We start from the raw sequence: 17,895 nt of genomic DNA on the forward strand, positions 1-17,895 counted from the left end.
GCCAAAAGGAGATGAATATGGTAGGAGATTTTGAAGGTGACACTCTTATTTGTTTAGTTGAAAACTCAATAGAATCCTAGATCTTGGATTTTGGTGCATCATTTCACGGTAGTCATTCGAAAGATGTAATGCATAACTTTAGGCATTACTAAGGGAAGGTCAGACTAGCAGATAAAATTGTCTAGATATCATGGGTGTCGAAGATGTGGTTCTCAAGATGACTTTGGGTACAAAATGTACTTTAAAGAATGTCAAGTTCATTCCAGACCTGAAGAGGATGTTGATATCGGTAGGGCAACTTGAAAATGAGGGTAATCATGTTATATTTGGTGATCAAAAGTGGAAAGTATAGAAGGGAAACTTGATTGTTGCTAAGTGTCAGAAACAAGGTATTTTATATGTGGTGGAGGGTTCTAAAGATGAATCACACATTGTTGAAGGAGTTGGGACATCCACTCTATGCCACGAAAGATTTGTCCATATTAGCGAGGAGAGAATGAAGAAGCTGAAAAGAAGATGGGCTTTGAGTCAATGCTTAACAGGTTTATGAAAGCCTCTGAAAAAAGACATGATGCTACTGATGTTACCATGAGAAATCATCAAGCTTCCATTAAGAACATTAGGACTCAACTTGGGCAATTTACTACATTTGTACACGAGAGGTTACCTCCTAAAAATCCCGAACCAAAATTACAACCTCATGTTATGGCTATATACACTAAAAAAGAGGTTCATTCTGAGCCATTAGTGATCCATGATGTAGGTATTACACAACCTAGTCCACATCTGGAAGAAGAGAAGCCCAAAGCAGAAAAAAAATAGAATTGAGTTCCGTTCAGTCCCTATGTCGTGGCGCCCTTACCACGCTGTGGTCACTAGAGAAAAAATCATTCGTTTTTGAAATCGTACCATCCTCCTTTTCCATTCCCATATCGATCCCTTAAGCATTTTCTGGAGCCGGAACAGAAGAAGTTCATGGAACAACGATTATCTCTCTCAATAAATGCTCCATTTTTGAAGTCCATGGCTAAAATTCACAACTCCGCTAAGGATGTGATAACTAACTGAAAAGAGTTGTAAAATCATCTACAATCGTGCTTAAGATGTTATGTTCAACTGCAATCATTGATGGATTGCCAATTAAGATAGGAGATCTGGGTCGGCTAACTTTGCCTTGTGAATTTGGAAATTCCACTTCAATAAATGTTTTAGCCGATTCGAGGGCTAGCATCAATCTAATGCCATATTCTTTTTACGAGAATCTCGGTCTACCAAAGTTATAAAACATAATAATGACACTTCGAATGGAGGATCACTCGATCACTCATCAATGTGGGATTGTCGAAGATTTATTGGTGAAGGTTGTGAAATTTATTTTTCTAGTTGATTTTGTGGTATTGGATATGAAAGAAGATGAAGACCTTCCCATAATCTTGGGAAGACCATTCTTGAGTACCCAAGAGCCCTAGTCGACATTTATGACTCAAAGTTCACACTTCGTGTAGAAGATGAAGAAAACACTTTTGAAATGAATCAAAAAGTGAGTTATGACAAGCCAAGAGATGAAGTGTTAAGGGTGAATGATTTGAAAGACGAAAATCTTAACGAGCTAGATGAGATTGAGAAATTAATGGAAGAAGAGTTGAAAGCTTAAGAGAAGCCTCACGTTGCAAAAGTAAAATGTTCCAAACTAAGAGCTTCAATTCCTATGACGTTTGAAGTATTCGCGTTCACTACACCCAAGGCTCAAGTGAAAGATGCAAGTGATAAAGAAGAAGTTGATTTGGGTGATAATGAGGAGATGTGTGAAGAATTAAAAGAGCAAATAGTTTCCAAGCTATAGGTAAACAAAGAAGATCATAACGAAGATAAGAAGAAGAATACAAAGATGAAAGGGCAAAACAAGGGATTGAAACACAAGCATGAAGAAAGTGACGATCCAAAGAAGAAGGAAAACTCGAAGAAGGTGTACATCAGAAGGGTCAAAGCATACAAGAGAAGATGGAAATAGCAAAAGGAGAAAAGGGATATCCCACAACGTGGAATCACTAGACCACGCCATGCCGTTCTTATTTTTCACGATCATGACGAATTCTTACTTGCCACCACAACGTGGCGTTACTTTCCCGCGCCGTGGACCACGTTCTGCACACTTTTTGAATATTGTTCTTTGATTTATTTTAATCTGACACATTTACACTCATGAAAGAGCCCAGAAGTACTGTTTCCAACAAATTTTATGAGATGTCCACCACACAAGTTTCAGAATTCGATCTCGCGACTACTACCCCAGGGGAGTCTGTTCTATTTTCCCTCTTTATTTTTATGTTCTTTGATTGTTTAAATTTGCAATAAGGACATTGCATCAATTAAGTGTGGGGCAGGGGTTGAATTTAGGAATACAAGCATACTGATAAAAAAATTAATTAAAAATGACTAGGATTTTCAATTTTTTTATAGAGACTTGAAACAATGGTCTAAAATTGAATCTAATTTAAAAAAATTTATATTTTTGTGTGGAGACCTAGGTTGCTAGTGTTGTGTGGGACGATCCGATGCGAGCTTTGATGCTTAATTGAGCAAATATATGTTATAGTGTATTTGTGACTTCCCAGTCTTAGTGAAATTGTGGGACAAAAACGTAGACTTTCTTAATTTTAGGGACATAATATGTTTAACATTGTGTACCATAAATGTATCCAGGAGAGCTTATGTAGTCATTTCACTTTAAACTACTACCTCTAATCAATAAATGTTGAAGTTAAGTTCCCTTGCTTAAGCATATGTTTTTATTTTTAGGATTTTTAGTTTTGAGTGAAAAAAGGGAGAAATGAAAACAAAAGTGAAAAAGTTGTGAAAAAGAAAAAAAAATAGAAAAAAAAAGTTGCAAATTTTGAGTGAATAAAAGCCTAGAAAGTTGAAAGTTGAAGACTAAAAAATAAGGCAATTTGTAAAGTTTTTATTTATTGTAATTTTTCTTTCTAGGTTATTTTTTTCATATGTATGCTTGGGGGCTTAACCAAAAATACCTTGAGGTTAAGAAAGTTTTTTGGGGATGGATTCGTAGGGATGCATAAAATGAGTGTTGTTCAAAATAACTGGGAAACGTTTATGAGGATCGTAAGTATTTAGGACTGTGAGGTAATTAGGATATAGACACAAATACATGCATTGCGGTCTTGATGTAATGGAGATGCTCAATATAGATTGTCTTATGCGATGTTGGTAGCTACGGTTTTGATGTAATGGTATGATAATAATAAAATTAGTTTTACTTGAGGGCAAGCAAAAGCCAAGTGTGGGGTATTTTGATATGTGCATATATAGTCATATATTTCATGCATATTTCTAATACTTTTAGCTACGATTACGCTTATTTTGGGACATAAGGTACTTATTATGTTTGAAATCTATTTTGAAGTAGCAAAGACATGCTCGTGATGAACTAGAAGCAAACGAGGACCTGGAAGCAGGAAAATATGAGCTAAGTCAAAAAGAAGGCTTGAAGACTGAAGCCCACACCGTGGTGATCACCACCCACGATGTGGCAACTGGAAGCTTCACGATCATTGAGTTGACTTGGGGAATACGATATTTCATAGAAGACCACTACGTGTTGTCTACTCACCACGCCGTGGTGATCAGATTTATGCAAACTTTATATATTCGAACATTAGGTCGAGTGGAGGGACTTCTGGCCGATTTTCTGAGAGGAATTGTGTAATGCCCGTGTTTCTAGGCTAGGCATTAATATTAACATAATGGTCTAGGTTAACCTTTGTAACTCATTTAGAAGAAATGAAAAGGAATTATGTGAATATTATGTGAATTATGTGTTTTATGCTTAATTATTAGGGTTTAAATAATTAAGAATAAAAATGAGTGTCAAAAATTAAATTTTAGATAAAGCCGATATCTATTAAGAAACTTGTAGTGGGCGTGACAAGGATTACGGATATATAAAGAATGCCGAAATCCGAGTTATAACGAAGAAGTTATGACCTGTCGAAGTTTCGCGATAAACCGGCACGGTGCTGAATGTTGTAAAAAGTGAGTTTTCAATAAACTACTTTTTAGCCTTAGTAATCTAAACGAAACTCGTAGTGTTCGTCAAACCAAGAGTAGGTATAAAAATAACGCCCAAATCTGACTTCGTATGAGGAAGTTATGATTTTTCGAAGTTTCAGCTTAGCAGTAGACAGCTAAAAACTCGAATTTTAGATCGAGTGATTTTTAGCCGACACGACCTAAACGAGAATCGAAGGTCTCGTCATTAGTAGCACAACGGTAAAAAGTCTGACGAAAACGGACGTCGGATGAAGAAGTTATGAATTTTTAACGGATTTCCTGTCCCGGTCTGTTAAAAATAATAATATAAAAATTAAAGTCAAAATTAGCCGACGAAGTCTAGTTGTAGAGCATAATTTTACCTACGCGTGCATATAAAGAACGTCAAAAACGGAGCTCGTATGCGAAAGTTATGGATTTTAGAAGTTTTGGCACGAAAAACGAGAAAAAATCACCAAAACCAAGGAATTTCGCATAGGTGGACTTCGGCCACGTGTCCTCGCCTCGCAGGTGCCACGTGTCCGAAATTCTGATGAGTCACCGAAGTCGTGGAAGCATCCGAGGAGTGACGCGTGTGCAGCCGAGGGTCCGACGCGTGCCAGGTGACTCCTCCATCCGAAGCCGCCTTACCTCGCCCCGACGCGTGTCGCACCAGCTGTCCGAAGCGGTCCAATCAGAAGCCTCCAGCGAGGCCCTCGCATACGTAGCCATGTGCGAGCCCACGTGCGAGCCTTCCCTGCGAGCCCTCGGATCTGCGATGCATGGCTTCTTCTTAGCCGTTGGATCAGGAGGCTCGACCCTATAAATAGGAGGGTGCGAGACCTCCCGGGTAAACTTTGAAAACTTGTCATTTTTAGCCTTTTTTCAATATTTCTTTCATTTCAACTTCCCTCGATGCCCCGGTATCAATTATAACCTCCGTAATACTCCACGAAGTGCCCGAGAAGCCCGGAAAATTTATCTTTTCGGTTTCGAAGCCCGACCCTTCGCAGAGCCCGGTTTCTCAATAAAACTCCCGGTTTTATTAGAAACGATCGTTTTAGGAAACGAATTGCTGCCCGATTTTCATTAAATCAGGTGAGTGTGTAGTTACTTTCACCTTACACACAGATATGAAGTATTTTACATAAAATACGTGCTGTGTGAATATTTATTGTTTGTTTATTTGAGTTGGATGTTGAAGGTGTGATTTATACATGTTTTTAAATAATTTAAACTGTATATGTATTTTTATCTACAAAAATGTTGGGTAAAACATGGGTAGATGAAATAATGGGTGTGTGATGAAAGGTGAGTTGGATAAAGGAGATGATCAGTAATATTGATCATGAGTTGAGGGTGAGTGGTGAAATTTGAGAGAATCACTTACCCAAAATGTTGGCCCCCGTCATTCAGCAGAGTAGGGATGACAACCATGGACTATTCTAGATGGTCTATGGAACACTAGCAGGCCTGCAACCTGTAGGTGTAATGAACTATATGTTCATTTGGAGTACTCTAAAAACCCATTGACATGTATGACAGGGGTGAATACTGTCAATAACACTGTCAATAAATAAGAGCTATGAATTTAGCCCCTGTTGTATAAACCCTGGTGATGGTGTGACCTTGTGTCTATTCCTTAGGATGAATCCTTAGGAAGGAGTGATAGTTGATTCTTAGGGTAAACCCTTAAGAAATAAATAAGATAATGGGGTTGGGGTAATTTGGTTGATTGATTGATGTTTAAGTACAATAAATTTATTTATTGTGGGTTGAAAACCCTATATGCTCACCAGGCTTCCAAGCCTGACCCACTCAGCTTTTTATGATTACAGGTAGTGGACCCCGAGCATAGTCGGATGATGATGATGAGTGATTTATGGATTATAGGCCAGTAGTTATAAATAACTGTTGTAAGGCTTATAATGTCTTGTTTATGCTTTTGATCTGTATCGGAACATGACATCCCGAGGTTTTAATATAAAAGGAAATTATATATTTCTTAAAGAAAGGTTTTGACAAACTTTTATCATGTTTTGTTTTTGGGGACCAATTCCGCAATATCTTTTAAAAAGATTCTTTGACTTTATTTTAAAAAGCATAAATTAAATCGGTCTTTTCTGGCCGAGAAATTAGGGGATGTCACAGTTGGTATCAGAGCATTAGTTTAAGCGAACTAGGAAATTTGTAGGATTTCTAGACTTAAACTTAGAATGCTAAGCGATGATTGTGAGTTAACTGTGTCTATTATATTTTAGGTAGTACACCTAAATTGACACGAGCACTAGTTTATTTTAGGAAGGATGCCTAAAATGCTTTTATGTGCTAAATGTTTTGTGTTATAGCTATAATGATGCTATTATTTGTTCGGATCTATGGTCTGTTGCCGACCGGATCTAGAAACCTTATGTGTGTAGGATTCTAAGCGTATGATTACGAGATTAGAACTAACATGTAAACGTTTCGGAGTAATAACGAAGATTTAACGCCTATCGAAAATAAAGATCTAAATTCACCTACGATTGGTGTATAGATCGAAATGGCGAGTACTCAAAGTGGATTCGAAAACGATAATCCACAGCCTGAGCCAATCACGATGGCTGGGGTGCAGGCAATGGTGCGTATGATGTTGGATCAACAGATTGAAGAAACAAAACATTTACTTCAACAAAGTAAGGATGAACTTACTGTGCCAGTACGTCAGGCACTTACTTTGGAGGCAGCTATCTGGGCTGCCAAGTCTGTTGAAGATATGATTAAAGGGAGATGTAACATACACGTTTTGAGATCGTGTTTTATATATAATAATATTATGAAATATTATGTGATATTGATTATTGAGTTCTAACAGATAGTTTTTACTAGAAATAAGGTAAAACTATGTTTAGAATCACTCATAAATTATTGGAAGTCTTATGAGATTCCAATTAAAAGCTAAATAGTGAAGTTTAGCGAAAAAATAAAATTTAAAATAAGTAAAATTTTATTATTGAAAGTTGTAGATAATCTCGTTAGAAACACGTAGGCGAAAACCTCGTCGAAATCCGAGTTGTAACGAAGAAGTTATGACCAATCGAAGATCCACGATAAAACCGGCATGGTGCCGAATGACGTAAAAAGTGAGTTTTTGATAAACTACTTTTTAGCCTTAGTGATCTAAATGAAAGTCGTAGTATTCGTTAAACCGAGAAGTTCGATAAAAAGAACGCCAAAATCTGACTTCGTTTGAGGAAGTTATGATTTTTACAAGTTTCAGCTTAGCAGTAGACAGCTAAAAACTCGAATTTTAGATCGAGTGATTTTTAGCCGACACAACCTAAACGAGAATCGAAGGTCGCGTCATTAGCAGTACAACGGTAAAAAGTCTGACGGAAACGGACGTCGGATGAAGAAGTTATGAATTTTTAACGGATTTACCAGTCCCGGTCTGTTAAAAATAATAACATAAAAATAAAGTCAAAATTTTCCAACGAAGCCTAAACGAAAGTTGTAGAGCATAACTTTCTCTACGTGTGCATATAAAGAACGTCAAAAACGAAGCCCGTATGAGAACGTTATGGATTTTACAAGATTGGGCACATTTTTCGATAATTTTCGCATGAATAGTGTTCGATCCACGTGGCGTCTTCTGATTGGACCGCAGCCTCGCGTGGCACCCGCTGATTGGTCCGAAGTCGTCACCTCCTTCCCCATCGGACCGAAGCTCGGTCCACTTAGGAGCTGGCATCTGTCCGAAATCACGTGATCTCGTATGCGCCCTCGTGTCCGACCCACGTGTAGACTCCTGATTTGTCCGAAGCAGCCGACCCGATCCGAAGCCAGAAGCCGCGTCATCCGACCAATGCGAAGCAAGCACCTGTCCTTCCGATCCTCGCCCTGCTGCCACCTGGTCCAAACCTCGCAGCTGCGTGCCCTCCTCTCCTCGCTTCGGATCCGAGGCTCGCACCTATATAAGGGGTGCGAGACCTCCCGGTTAGAAGTTTAAAACTTGGCCTTTTTCACCCCTTTTCAACATTTTCTTGCATTCCGACTTCCCCCGAAGCCCCGGTACTAACTCCAAAGCCCGAAACACGCCCCGAGATTCCCGAGAAGCCCGAAAAATTTATCTTTTCGGTTTCGAAGCTCTACCTTCGCAGAGCCTGATTTTCAAGAAAACTCCCGGTTTTCAACGAAGAAAGTCATATTTAAAGCCGAAGTGTTGCCCAAATTACTATTTTGACCCCCGGTTATTTCTCGGTGAGTTTAATATATAGGAACAATTGTATGTTATGTGTTATATGTGTTATGTGCTTTTCCATGTTATCATCTCGAGTTGTTGTATCTGCTATTTTATAGCAAGGCTGTACCTCTGACTTGAAGTGTATGACATAAGCATCACTTGGGTATTGGTATGAACCGTTAACCATGAAGTGTATGATATAGGCATCACTTTGGCTTCGGTAGTATGCTAAGATAAGGCTGAAAGCCTAAATATTCTAGCAAAAATGATATTCCTGAGTATTTACTGTGCCATTTGTGCTGAAACTTTATTGATTTTATATCAAGTATGGAATTTGTTATGTCTCATTGATTAATATGGAAAGCTTTTCGCATTATGCCTTTGTTGTTCTTTGTTCCTTTTTGCTTCTGGAATATTACAGTATATATATGGCATAACGTTATATTGCATCTATTATTGAACTCACTAAGCGTCACCGCTTACCCCTCTCAATGTTTAACTAATTTGCAGGAGATAAGCACCCAGTATAGTGATATGTATAAAACTATATTGAACTCATATGTATAAAACTATAGTATCCTGGGGAGTTATGTAATATATAACACTATGAAATAGTGGGTTTGTATCCAGTAGTTTGTAACCGTTTTATCAATATAAAATATTGTTTTATGAATATGCATGTAGCATGTTTCAGAATAACAATTGTCAAGTATGAAAATTTGGGTCTTTCAGAAATATGAAAGTTTAGAAAGGGGTTCTTTCAATCATGGTATCAGAGCAGTGGTTTAAGTGAACTAAATTCCATGGAGTGGTGTTTAGACTTAAGCTATTGGAAGTTCAATATATGAACTTAATCATTATAAGTATAGGGATACAAACCATAGGAAATATATATATAAAAGTATTAGGTAATTGTAAACCCTAATATTCTAAAATACAATATTACTCCCTATTGCAGAGCAATGGCTGAACAGGTTAGTAGCCATACCCCCGAGGTTGGTGAAGGTCCTCAACCTGAGGAAGTGAATACTCCAGTATCTCCTCGTGAGGAGCAACTCTTGGGTAAACGTACCGGTGTTATTCGACAGACTCTCGAAGAACACAAAAAGAGTGGTGATAAAGGAAAAGAGAAAGGCACGGGAGAATCTTCAAAAGGAGAGGTGAAGCGTCCCTCATTCAAAGATTTCAAGAGTAGTGGTGCTACAGAGTTTTCTGGTGTTCTTAATCCAATTGTTGTTCTTACCTGGATCCAGAACACAGAGAAAGTGTTTCGTATCTCACATGTGGATAATGAAGACAAGGCTAACTATGTTTCTGCAATGCTCATCGGAGAAGCATTGGTCTGGTGGGAAGCAACATATGAAGCTCTAAACGAGTTTGACCAGGAGAATTTAGCCTGGGAAATGTTCAAAACTCGTTTGTTAGGGAAGTATTGTCCTCTAGATATGAGGAGGAGATTGGAGAAGGAATTCCTCGAGCTTAAACAAGGACGAATGACTGTGAATGAGTATGAAACTCAGTTCAATCAAAAAGCACGGTTTGCCGTAAAGTATATCCCAACTGAAGATGAGAAAATTTAGTTATTCTTAGAAGGACTACGGCACGAAATTCACGATTTCGTTGCCAATCGGGAAGTAATGTCGTTTGATAAAGCTGTTGAGTATGCTCGAAAGCGTGAGCATGACTTAGAAATACGTGGTGCCACTCTTACTGTTCCGAAACATCCACGTACTGAAAGGACTGCTCCTGCTTCCCATATTCCACCAACTCAATCCGTTCGATCTGAACCTAGCAAGCAAGTACAATCTCATAGTGCTTTTCGTGGCCGCGGCAGGTCACAATCTTTTTCTCTTCAGTCGCCAGCTTGTCGAAATTGTGGAAAGAATCATTCGGGCGAATGCAGACTAGAGGAGAGAACCGTGGTCTGTTTTGGATGTGGAGAAGTAGGACACAAGAGGCATGTGTGTCCAATGAAAGGTGTTACATGCTTTGCATGTGGTGTTACTGGCCACATGAAGCGTTTTTGGCCCACTCTTACTAGTCAGATGACGGGAAGTCAAGCTTCCGTTCAACAACCGGCGAAAAGTCAAGCTTTCGTTCAACAACCGCCGAAAAAGTCAAGCTCCTGTTCAACAATCAAGGGGTACTCCAACTAAAAAGGAGGAGGTTCCAAAAGCTAAGGGTCGTGCATTCCAGATCACCACAGAAGAGGCACGCGAGGACCCGAATGTTGTGACGGGTACATTTCTTGTTAACTCTAGACCTGCTCACATCTTATTTGATTCTGGTGCCTCAGATTCTTTTGTGTCATATGAATTTGCGCATTCTTTTCAAATTGCTTGCTATGCACTCGCGCAACCCTTTCACGTAGGGACTGTTGGAAGTATATCATTACTTGCCGATAAAGTCTATAGGAATTATGTTACAGAAATTGAAGGCTACAACTTTCTTGCTAATCTAATTCCTATCTCCTTGCCCAACTTTGACATTATTCTCGGCATGGATTGGTTGTCAAAGAACCACGTAGACCTCTTGTGTTATGAAAAGATAGTACGTATTCCCATTGAAGGGGAGAATCCTATCTATGTCTATGGTGAACAAGGAACCTTAAAAATAATATCTTTCCTCAAAGCCCATAAATTCATATCGAAAAGGTGTTCTATCTATCTGGCCTACACGGTCGATGTCTCGAAAGAAGATAAGAAAACGGTGAATGATGTCCCCATTGCTAAGGAATATCCAGATGTTTTTCCCGAAGAATTGCCTGGACTTCCTCCGGACAGGCAAGTAGAATTCCGAATTGACCTTATGCCTGGTGCTGCTCCGATTGCTAAGACTCCTTATCGTCTTGCGCCAGCTGAGATGAAAGAAATGATGATTCAACTGCAGGAATTACTTGACAAAGGCTTTATCCGACCAAGTACCTCTCCCTGGGGTGCTCCGGTATTGTTTGTCAAGAAGAAGGACGGATCGATGCGGATGTGCATTGATTATCGTGAGCTGAATAAGGTGACTATCAAGAACAAGTATCCACTACCTCGCATCGACGATTTGTTCGATCAACTTCAGGGTGTTAGCTATTTCTCAAAGATTGATATAAGATCTGGCTATCATCAGTTGAAATTTCACGAGCAGGATGTACCGAAGACTGCTTTTCGTACTCGATATGGGCATTACGAATTCCTTGTTATGCCGTTTGGTTTAACGAATGCTCCTGCTATATTCATGGATATGATGAATCGGGTATGTCGCCCAATGCTCGATAAATCTGTCATCGTATTCATTGACGATATTCTAATCTATTCCAAGTCTGAAGCAGATCATGTCATTCATATTCGTGCGGTATTAGAACTTCTTCGAAAGGAGAAACTATATGCTAAATTCTCGAAATGTGAATTTTGGCTTCGCCAAGTTCAATTTCTCGGCCATGTTATTTCTGGTGACGGTGTATCCGTAGATCCTACTAAAATTGAAGCTATTCAAAATTGGGAAGTGCCCCGTAATGCTTCCGAAATTCGTAGTTTCTTGGGTCCTGCGGGATATTACCGAAGATTTATTAAAGAATTTTCTCGTATAGCCGTACCTCTCACGAGTCTTACACGGAAGGAAGTGAAGTTCGAATGGGGTGAAGCCCAAGAAAAAGCTTTCTTGACCTTAAAAGATCTTTTGACTCATGCTCCAATCTTATCACTTCCAGAAGGTGATGATGATTTCTCTGTATATAGCGATGCTTCCAGATTAGGACTCGGTTGTGTGTTGATGCAACGTGGTAAAGTGATAGCCTATGCCTCAAGACAACTGAAAGATTATGAAAAGAATTATCCCACTCATGATCTCGAACTCGCTGGAGTGGTATTTGCCCTAAAACTTTGGAGACATTACCTCTTTGGTACAAAATGTCAACTGTATACCGACCACAAGAGTCTCAAGTATATATTCAGTCAGCAAACTCTGAATATGAGACAACAACGAGCCATGGAGCTGATCAAAGACTATGACTGTGAAATCCTATATCATCCTGGAAAGGCTAATGTAGTTGCCGATGCACTTAGCAGAAAGGTTTATCGTAATAGTATGTGTTATGCTATTACTCACACCACAGTAAAGTTCACTATTCTAGATGAATTAGAGAAATGGCAAGTAGAAGCCTTAAAGCCAGAAAATGTGAAGAAAGAAGGAATGGTACATTACACCGATGTTTTACTTGATGATCCAAGAGGCCTGAAGGTATTCAAGAATCGGCTATGGATTCCGAAAATTGGTGGATTACGAAAGAAGATTTTAGATGAAGCCCATAAGTCTAAACTGTCAATACATCCTGGTACAAGTAAAATGTACTATGATGTAAGAGCTGATTATTGGTGGCCTGGATTAAAGAGAGACATTGGAAGATATGTACAAGAATGCTTAGTATGTTTACAAGTCAAAACAGAGCACCAAAACCTTACCGAACCCCAGAAAGCCTTAGTGTACCTGTATGGAAATGGGAAGAACTGTCCATGGATTTTATTACCAAATTGCCAAAGACTGCTAGACAGCATGATAACATTTGGGTAATCGTCGACCGCCTGACTAAAAGCGCTCATTTTCTTGCCATGCGTGAAACGGCTCCAATGGAGAAATACACACAAGTATACTTGGATGAAATTGTTGCAAGACATGGTGTGCCACTAAAGATCGTTTCCGATCGTGATACTCGCTTCACTTCTCACTTTTGGGCGAGTATGCAACGTGAATTGGGATCTCGAGTTGCTCTCAGCACAGCCTATCATCCCTAGACAGATGGACAGACGGAGAGAACAATCCAAACAGTAGAAGATATGCTTCGTGCATGTGTCTTGGAGTTCGGTGGTAACTGGGATAAATACTTATCTCTTGTCGAATTCTCGTATAATAACAGTTACCACGCTTCAATCAAAATGCCACCATATGAGGCATTATATGGTCGCAAGTGTCGTACTCCATTATGTTGGCGTGACATAGGACAGAAGATCCTTGGAGGCCCTGAAATGATTCAAGACACCACCGACAAGATTCAAATTGTACGAGAAAGAATGAAAGCCGCCCAGGATCGAAAAAAGTCCTATACGGAAAAGAGGAGGCGACCAATAGAATTCCAGGTGGGGGATTTCGTAATGTTGAAGGTATCCCCATGGAAATGTCTTATGCGATTTGGAAAGAAAGGAAAACTAAGTCCTAGATTTGTTGGTCCTTTCAAAATCCTCCAGAGGATTGGTAAACAAGCATACCGCTTCGAATTGCCTGAAGATTTGGCAGGTATTCATGATGTCTTCCATGTGAGTTATCTGCGCAAATGCTTGAGCATCTATGATGAAGCAGTTCCATTATCCGAGGTGAAACTGGATAATAAGTTAATTTATGTAGAAGAGCCTGAAGAGATCGTAAACGAAAGAACGACTAAGCTACGTAATAAGGAAATAGAGTTGGTGCTTGTCAAGTGGAAACACCATCGAGACCCGAACTATACTTGGGAAAATAAGAATGAGATAAGAGCGAAATACCCCCATTTATTTTAATCGATGTAATTTCGGGGACGAAATTCTCAAAAGGATGAGGTATTTGTAACATACACGTTTTGAGATCGTGTTTTATATATAATAATATTATGAAATATTATGTGATATTCAGTATTGAGTTCTAACAGATAGTTTTTACTAGAAATAAGGTAAAACTATGTTTAGAATCACTCATAAATTATTGGAAGTCTTATGAGATTCCAATTAAAAGCTAAATAGTGAAGTTTAGCGAAAATATAAAATTTAAAATAAGTAAAATTTTATTATTGAAAGTTGTAGATAATCTCGTTAGAAACACGTAGGCGAAAACCTCGTCGAAATCCGAGTTGTAACGAAGAAGTTATGACCAATCGAAGATCCACGATAAAACCGGCACGGTGCCGAATGACGTAAAAAGTGAGTTTTTGATAAACTACTTTTTAGCCTTAGTGATCTAAATGAAAGTCGTAGTATTCGTTAAACCGAGAAGTTCGATAAAAAGAACGCCAAAATCTGACTTCGTATGAGGAATTTTTGATTTTTACAAGTTTCAGCTTAGAAGTAGACAGCTAAAAACTCGAATTTTAGATCGAGTGATTTTTAGCCGACACAACCTAAATGAGAATCGAAGGTCGCATCATTAGCAGTACAACGGTAAAAATTTTGACGAAAACGGACGTCGGATGAAGAAGTTATGAATTTTTAACGGATTTACCAGTCCTGGTCTGTTAAAAATAATAATATAAAAATAAAGTCAAAATTTTCCGACGAAGTCTAAACGAAAGTTGTAGAGCATAATTTTCTCTACGCGTGCATATAAAGAACGTCAAAAACGGAGCCCGTATGAGAAAGTTATGGATTTTACAAGATTGGGCACATTTTTCGATAATTTTCGCATGAATAGTGTTCGATCCACGTGGCGTCTTCTGATTGGACCGCAGCCTAGCGTGGCACCCGCTGATTGGTCCGAAGTCGTCACCTCCTTCCCCATCGGACCGAAGCTCGGTCCACTTAGGAGTTGGCATCTGTCCGAAATCACGTGATCTCGTATGCGCCCTCGTGTCCGACCCACGTGTAGACTCCTGATTCGTCCGAAGCAGCCGACCCGATCCGAAGCCAGAAGCCGCGTCATCCGACCAATGCGAAGCGAGCACCTGTCCTTCCGAGCCTCGCCCTTCTGCCACCTGGTCCGAACCTCGCAGCCGCGTGCCCTCCTCTCCTCGCTTCGGATCCGAGGCTCGCACCTATATAAGGGGTGCGAGACCTCCCGGTTAGAAGTTTAAAACTTGGCCTTTTTCACCCCTTTTCAACATTTTCTTGCATTCCGACTTCCCCCGAAGCCCCGGTACTAACTCCAAAGCCCGAAACACGCCCCAAGATTCCCGAGAAGCCCGAAAAATTTATCTTTTCGGTTTCGAAGCTCTACCTTCGCAGAGCCCGGTTTTCAAGAAAAATCCCGGTTTTCAACGAAGAAAGTCATATTTAAAGCCGAAGTGCTGCCCAAATTACTATTTTAACCCCCGGTTATTTCTCGGTGAGTTTAATATATAGGAACAATTATATGTTATGTGTTATATTTGCTATGTACTTTTCCATGTTATCATCTCGAGTTGTTGTATCTGCTATTTTATAGCAAGGTTGTACCTCTGACTTGATGTGTATGACATAAGCATCACTTGGGTATTGGTATGAAATGTTGACCATGAAGTGGATAACATAGGCATCACTTTGGCTTCGGTAGTATGCTAAGATAAGGCTGAAAGCCTAAATATTCTAGCAAAAATGATATTCCTAAGTATTTACTGTGCCATTTGTGCTGAAACTTTATTGATTTTATATCAAGTATGGAATTTGTTATGTCTCATTGATTAATATGGAAAGCTTTTCGCATTATGCCTTTGTTGTTCCTTGTTCCTTTTTGCTTCTGGCATATTACAGTATATATATGGCATAACGTTATATTGTATCTATTATTGAACTCACTAAGCGTCACCGCTTACCCCTCTCAATGTTTAACTAATTTGCAGGAGATAAGCACCCAGTATAGTGATATACTGGTAGAAGATTTTTGAATAGTTTGAAACTACTGTTTTGATAGAAAATTTTCGAATAGTTTGAAACTATTGTATTTTGCACTCCCATATGTATAAAACTATAGTATCCTGGAGAGTTATGTAATATATAACACTATGAAATAGTGGGTTTGTATCCAGTAGTTTGTAACCGTTTTATCAATATAAAATATTGTTTTATGAATATGCATGTAGCATGTTTCGGAATAACAATTGTCAAGTATGAAAATTTGGGTCTTTCAGAAATATGAAAGTTTAGAAAGGGGTTCTTTCAATCATGGTATCAGAGCAGTGGTTTAAGTGAACTAAATTCCATGGATTGGTGTTTAGACTTAAGCTATTGGAAGTTCAATATATGAACTTAATCATTATAAGTATAGGGATACAAACCATAGGAAATATATATATAAAAGTATTAGGTAATTGTAAACCCTAATATTCTAAAATACAATATTACTCCCTATTGCAGAGCAATGGCTGAACAGGGTAGTAGCCATACCCCTGAGGTTGGTGAAGGTCCTCAACCTGAGGAAGTTAATACTCCAGTATCTCCTCGTGAGGAGCAACTCTTGGGTAAACTTACCGGTGTTATTCAACAGACTCTCGAAGAACACAAAAAGAGTGGTGATAAAGGAAAAGAGAAAGCCACGGGAGAATCTTCAAAAGGAGAGGTGAAGCGTCCCTCGTTCAAAGATTTCAAGAGTAGTGGTGCTACAGAGTTTTCTGGTGTTCTTAATCCAATTGTTGTTCTTACCTGGATCCAGAACACAGAGAAAGTGTTTCGTATCTCTCATGTAGATAATGAAGACAAGGCTAACTATGCTTCTGCAATGCTCATCGGAGAAGCATTGGTCTGGTGGGAAGCAACATATGAAGCTCTAAACGAGTTTGACCAGGAGAATTTAGCCTGGGAAATGTTCAAAACTTGTTTGTTAGGGAAGTATTGTCCTCTAGATATCAGGAGGAGATTGGAGAAGGAATTCCTCGAGCTTAAACAAGGAGGAATGACTGTGATTGAGTATGAAACTCAGTTCAATCAAAAAGCACGGTTTGCCGTAAAGTATATCCCAACTGAAGATAAGAAAATTCAGTTATTCTTAGAAGGACTACGACACGAAATTCACGATTTCGTTGCCAATCGGGAAGTACTGTCGTTTGATAAAGCTGTTGAGTATGCTCGAAAGCGTGAGCATGACTTAGAAATAAATACGTGGTGCCACTCTTACTGTTCCGAAACATCCACGTACTGAAAGGACTGCTCCTGCTTCCCCTATTCCACCAACTCAATCCGTTCGATCTGAACCTAGCAAGCAAGTACAATCTCATAGTGCTTTTCGTGGCCGCGGCAAGTCACAATCTTTTTCTCTTCAGTCGCCAGCTTGTCGAAATTGTGGAAAGAATCATCTGGGCGAATGCAGACTAGAGGAAAGAACTGTGGTCTGTTTTGGATGTGGAGAAGTAGGACACAAGAGTCACGTGTGCCCAATGAAAGGTGTTACATGCTTTGCATGTGGTGTTACTGGCCACATGAAGCATTTTTGCCCCACTCTTACTAGTCAGATGACGGGAAGTCAAGCTTCCGTTCAATAACCGGCGAAAAGTCAAGCTTTCGTTCAACAACCGCCGAAAAAGTCAAGCTCCTGTTCAACAATCAAGGGGTACTCCAACTAAAAAGGAGGAGGTTCCAAAAGCTAAGGGTCGTGCATTCCAGATCACCACAGAAGAGGCACGCGAGGACCCGAATGTTGTGACGGGTACATTTCTTGTTAACTCTAGACCTGCTCACATCTTATTTGATTCTGGTGCCTCAGATTCTTTTGTGTCTTATGAATTTGCGCGTTCTTTTCAAATTGCTTGCTATGCACTCGCGCAACCCTTTCACGTAGAGACTGTTGGAAGTATATCATTACTTGCCGATAAAGTCTATAGGAATTGTGTTATAGAAATTGAAGGCTACAACTTTCTTGCTAATCTAATTCCTATCTCCTTGCCCAACTTTGACATTATTCTCGGCATGGATTGGTTGTCAAAGAACCAC

The sequence above is a fragment of the Lactuca virosa genome, chromosome 5 (genome assembly GCF_052849685.1).
Source record: "Lactuca virosa cultivar CGN04683 chromosome 5, Lactuca_virosa_CGN04683_v6, whole genome shotgun sequence".
In the NCBI taxonomy this organism is placed as follows: Eukaryota; Viridiplantae; Streptophyta; class Magnoliopsida; order Asterales; family Asteraceae; genus Lactuca; species Lactuca virosa.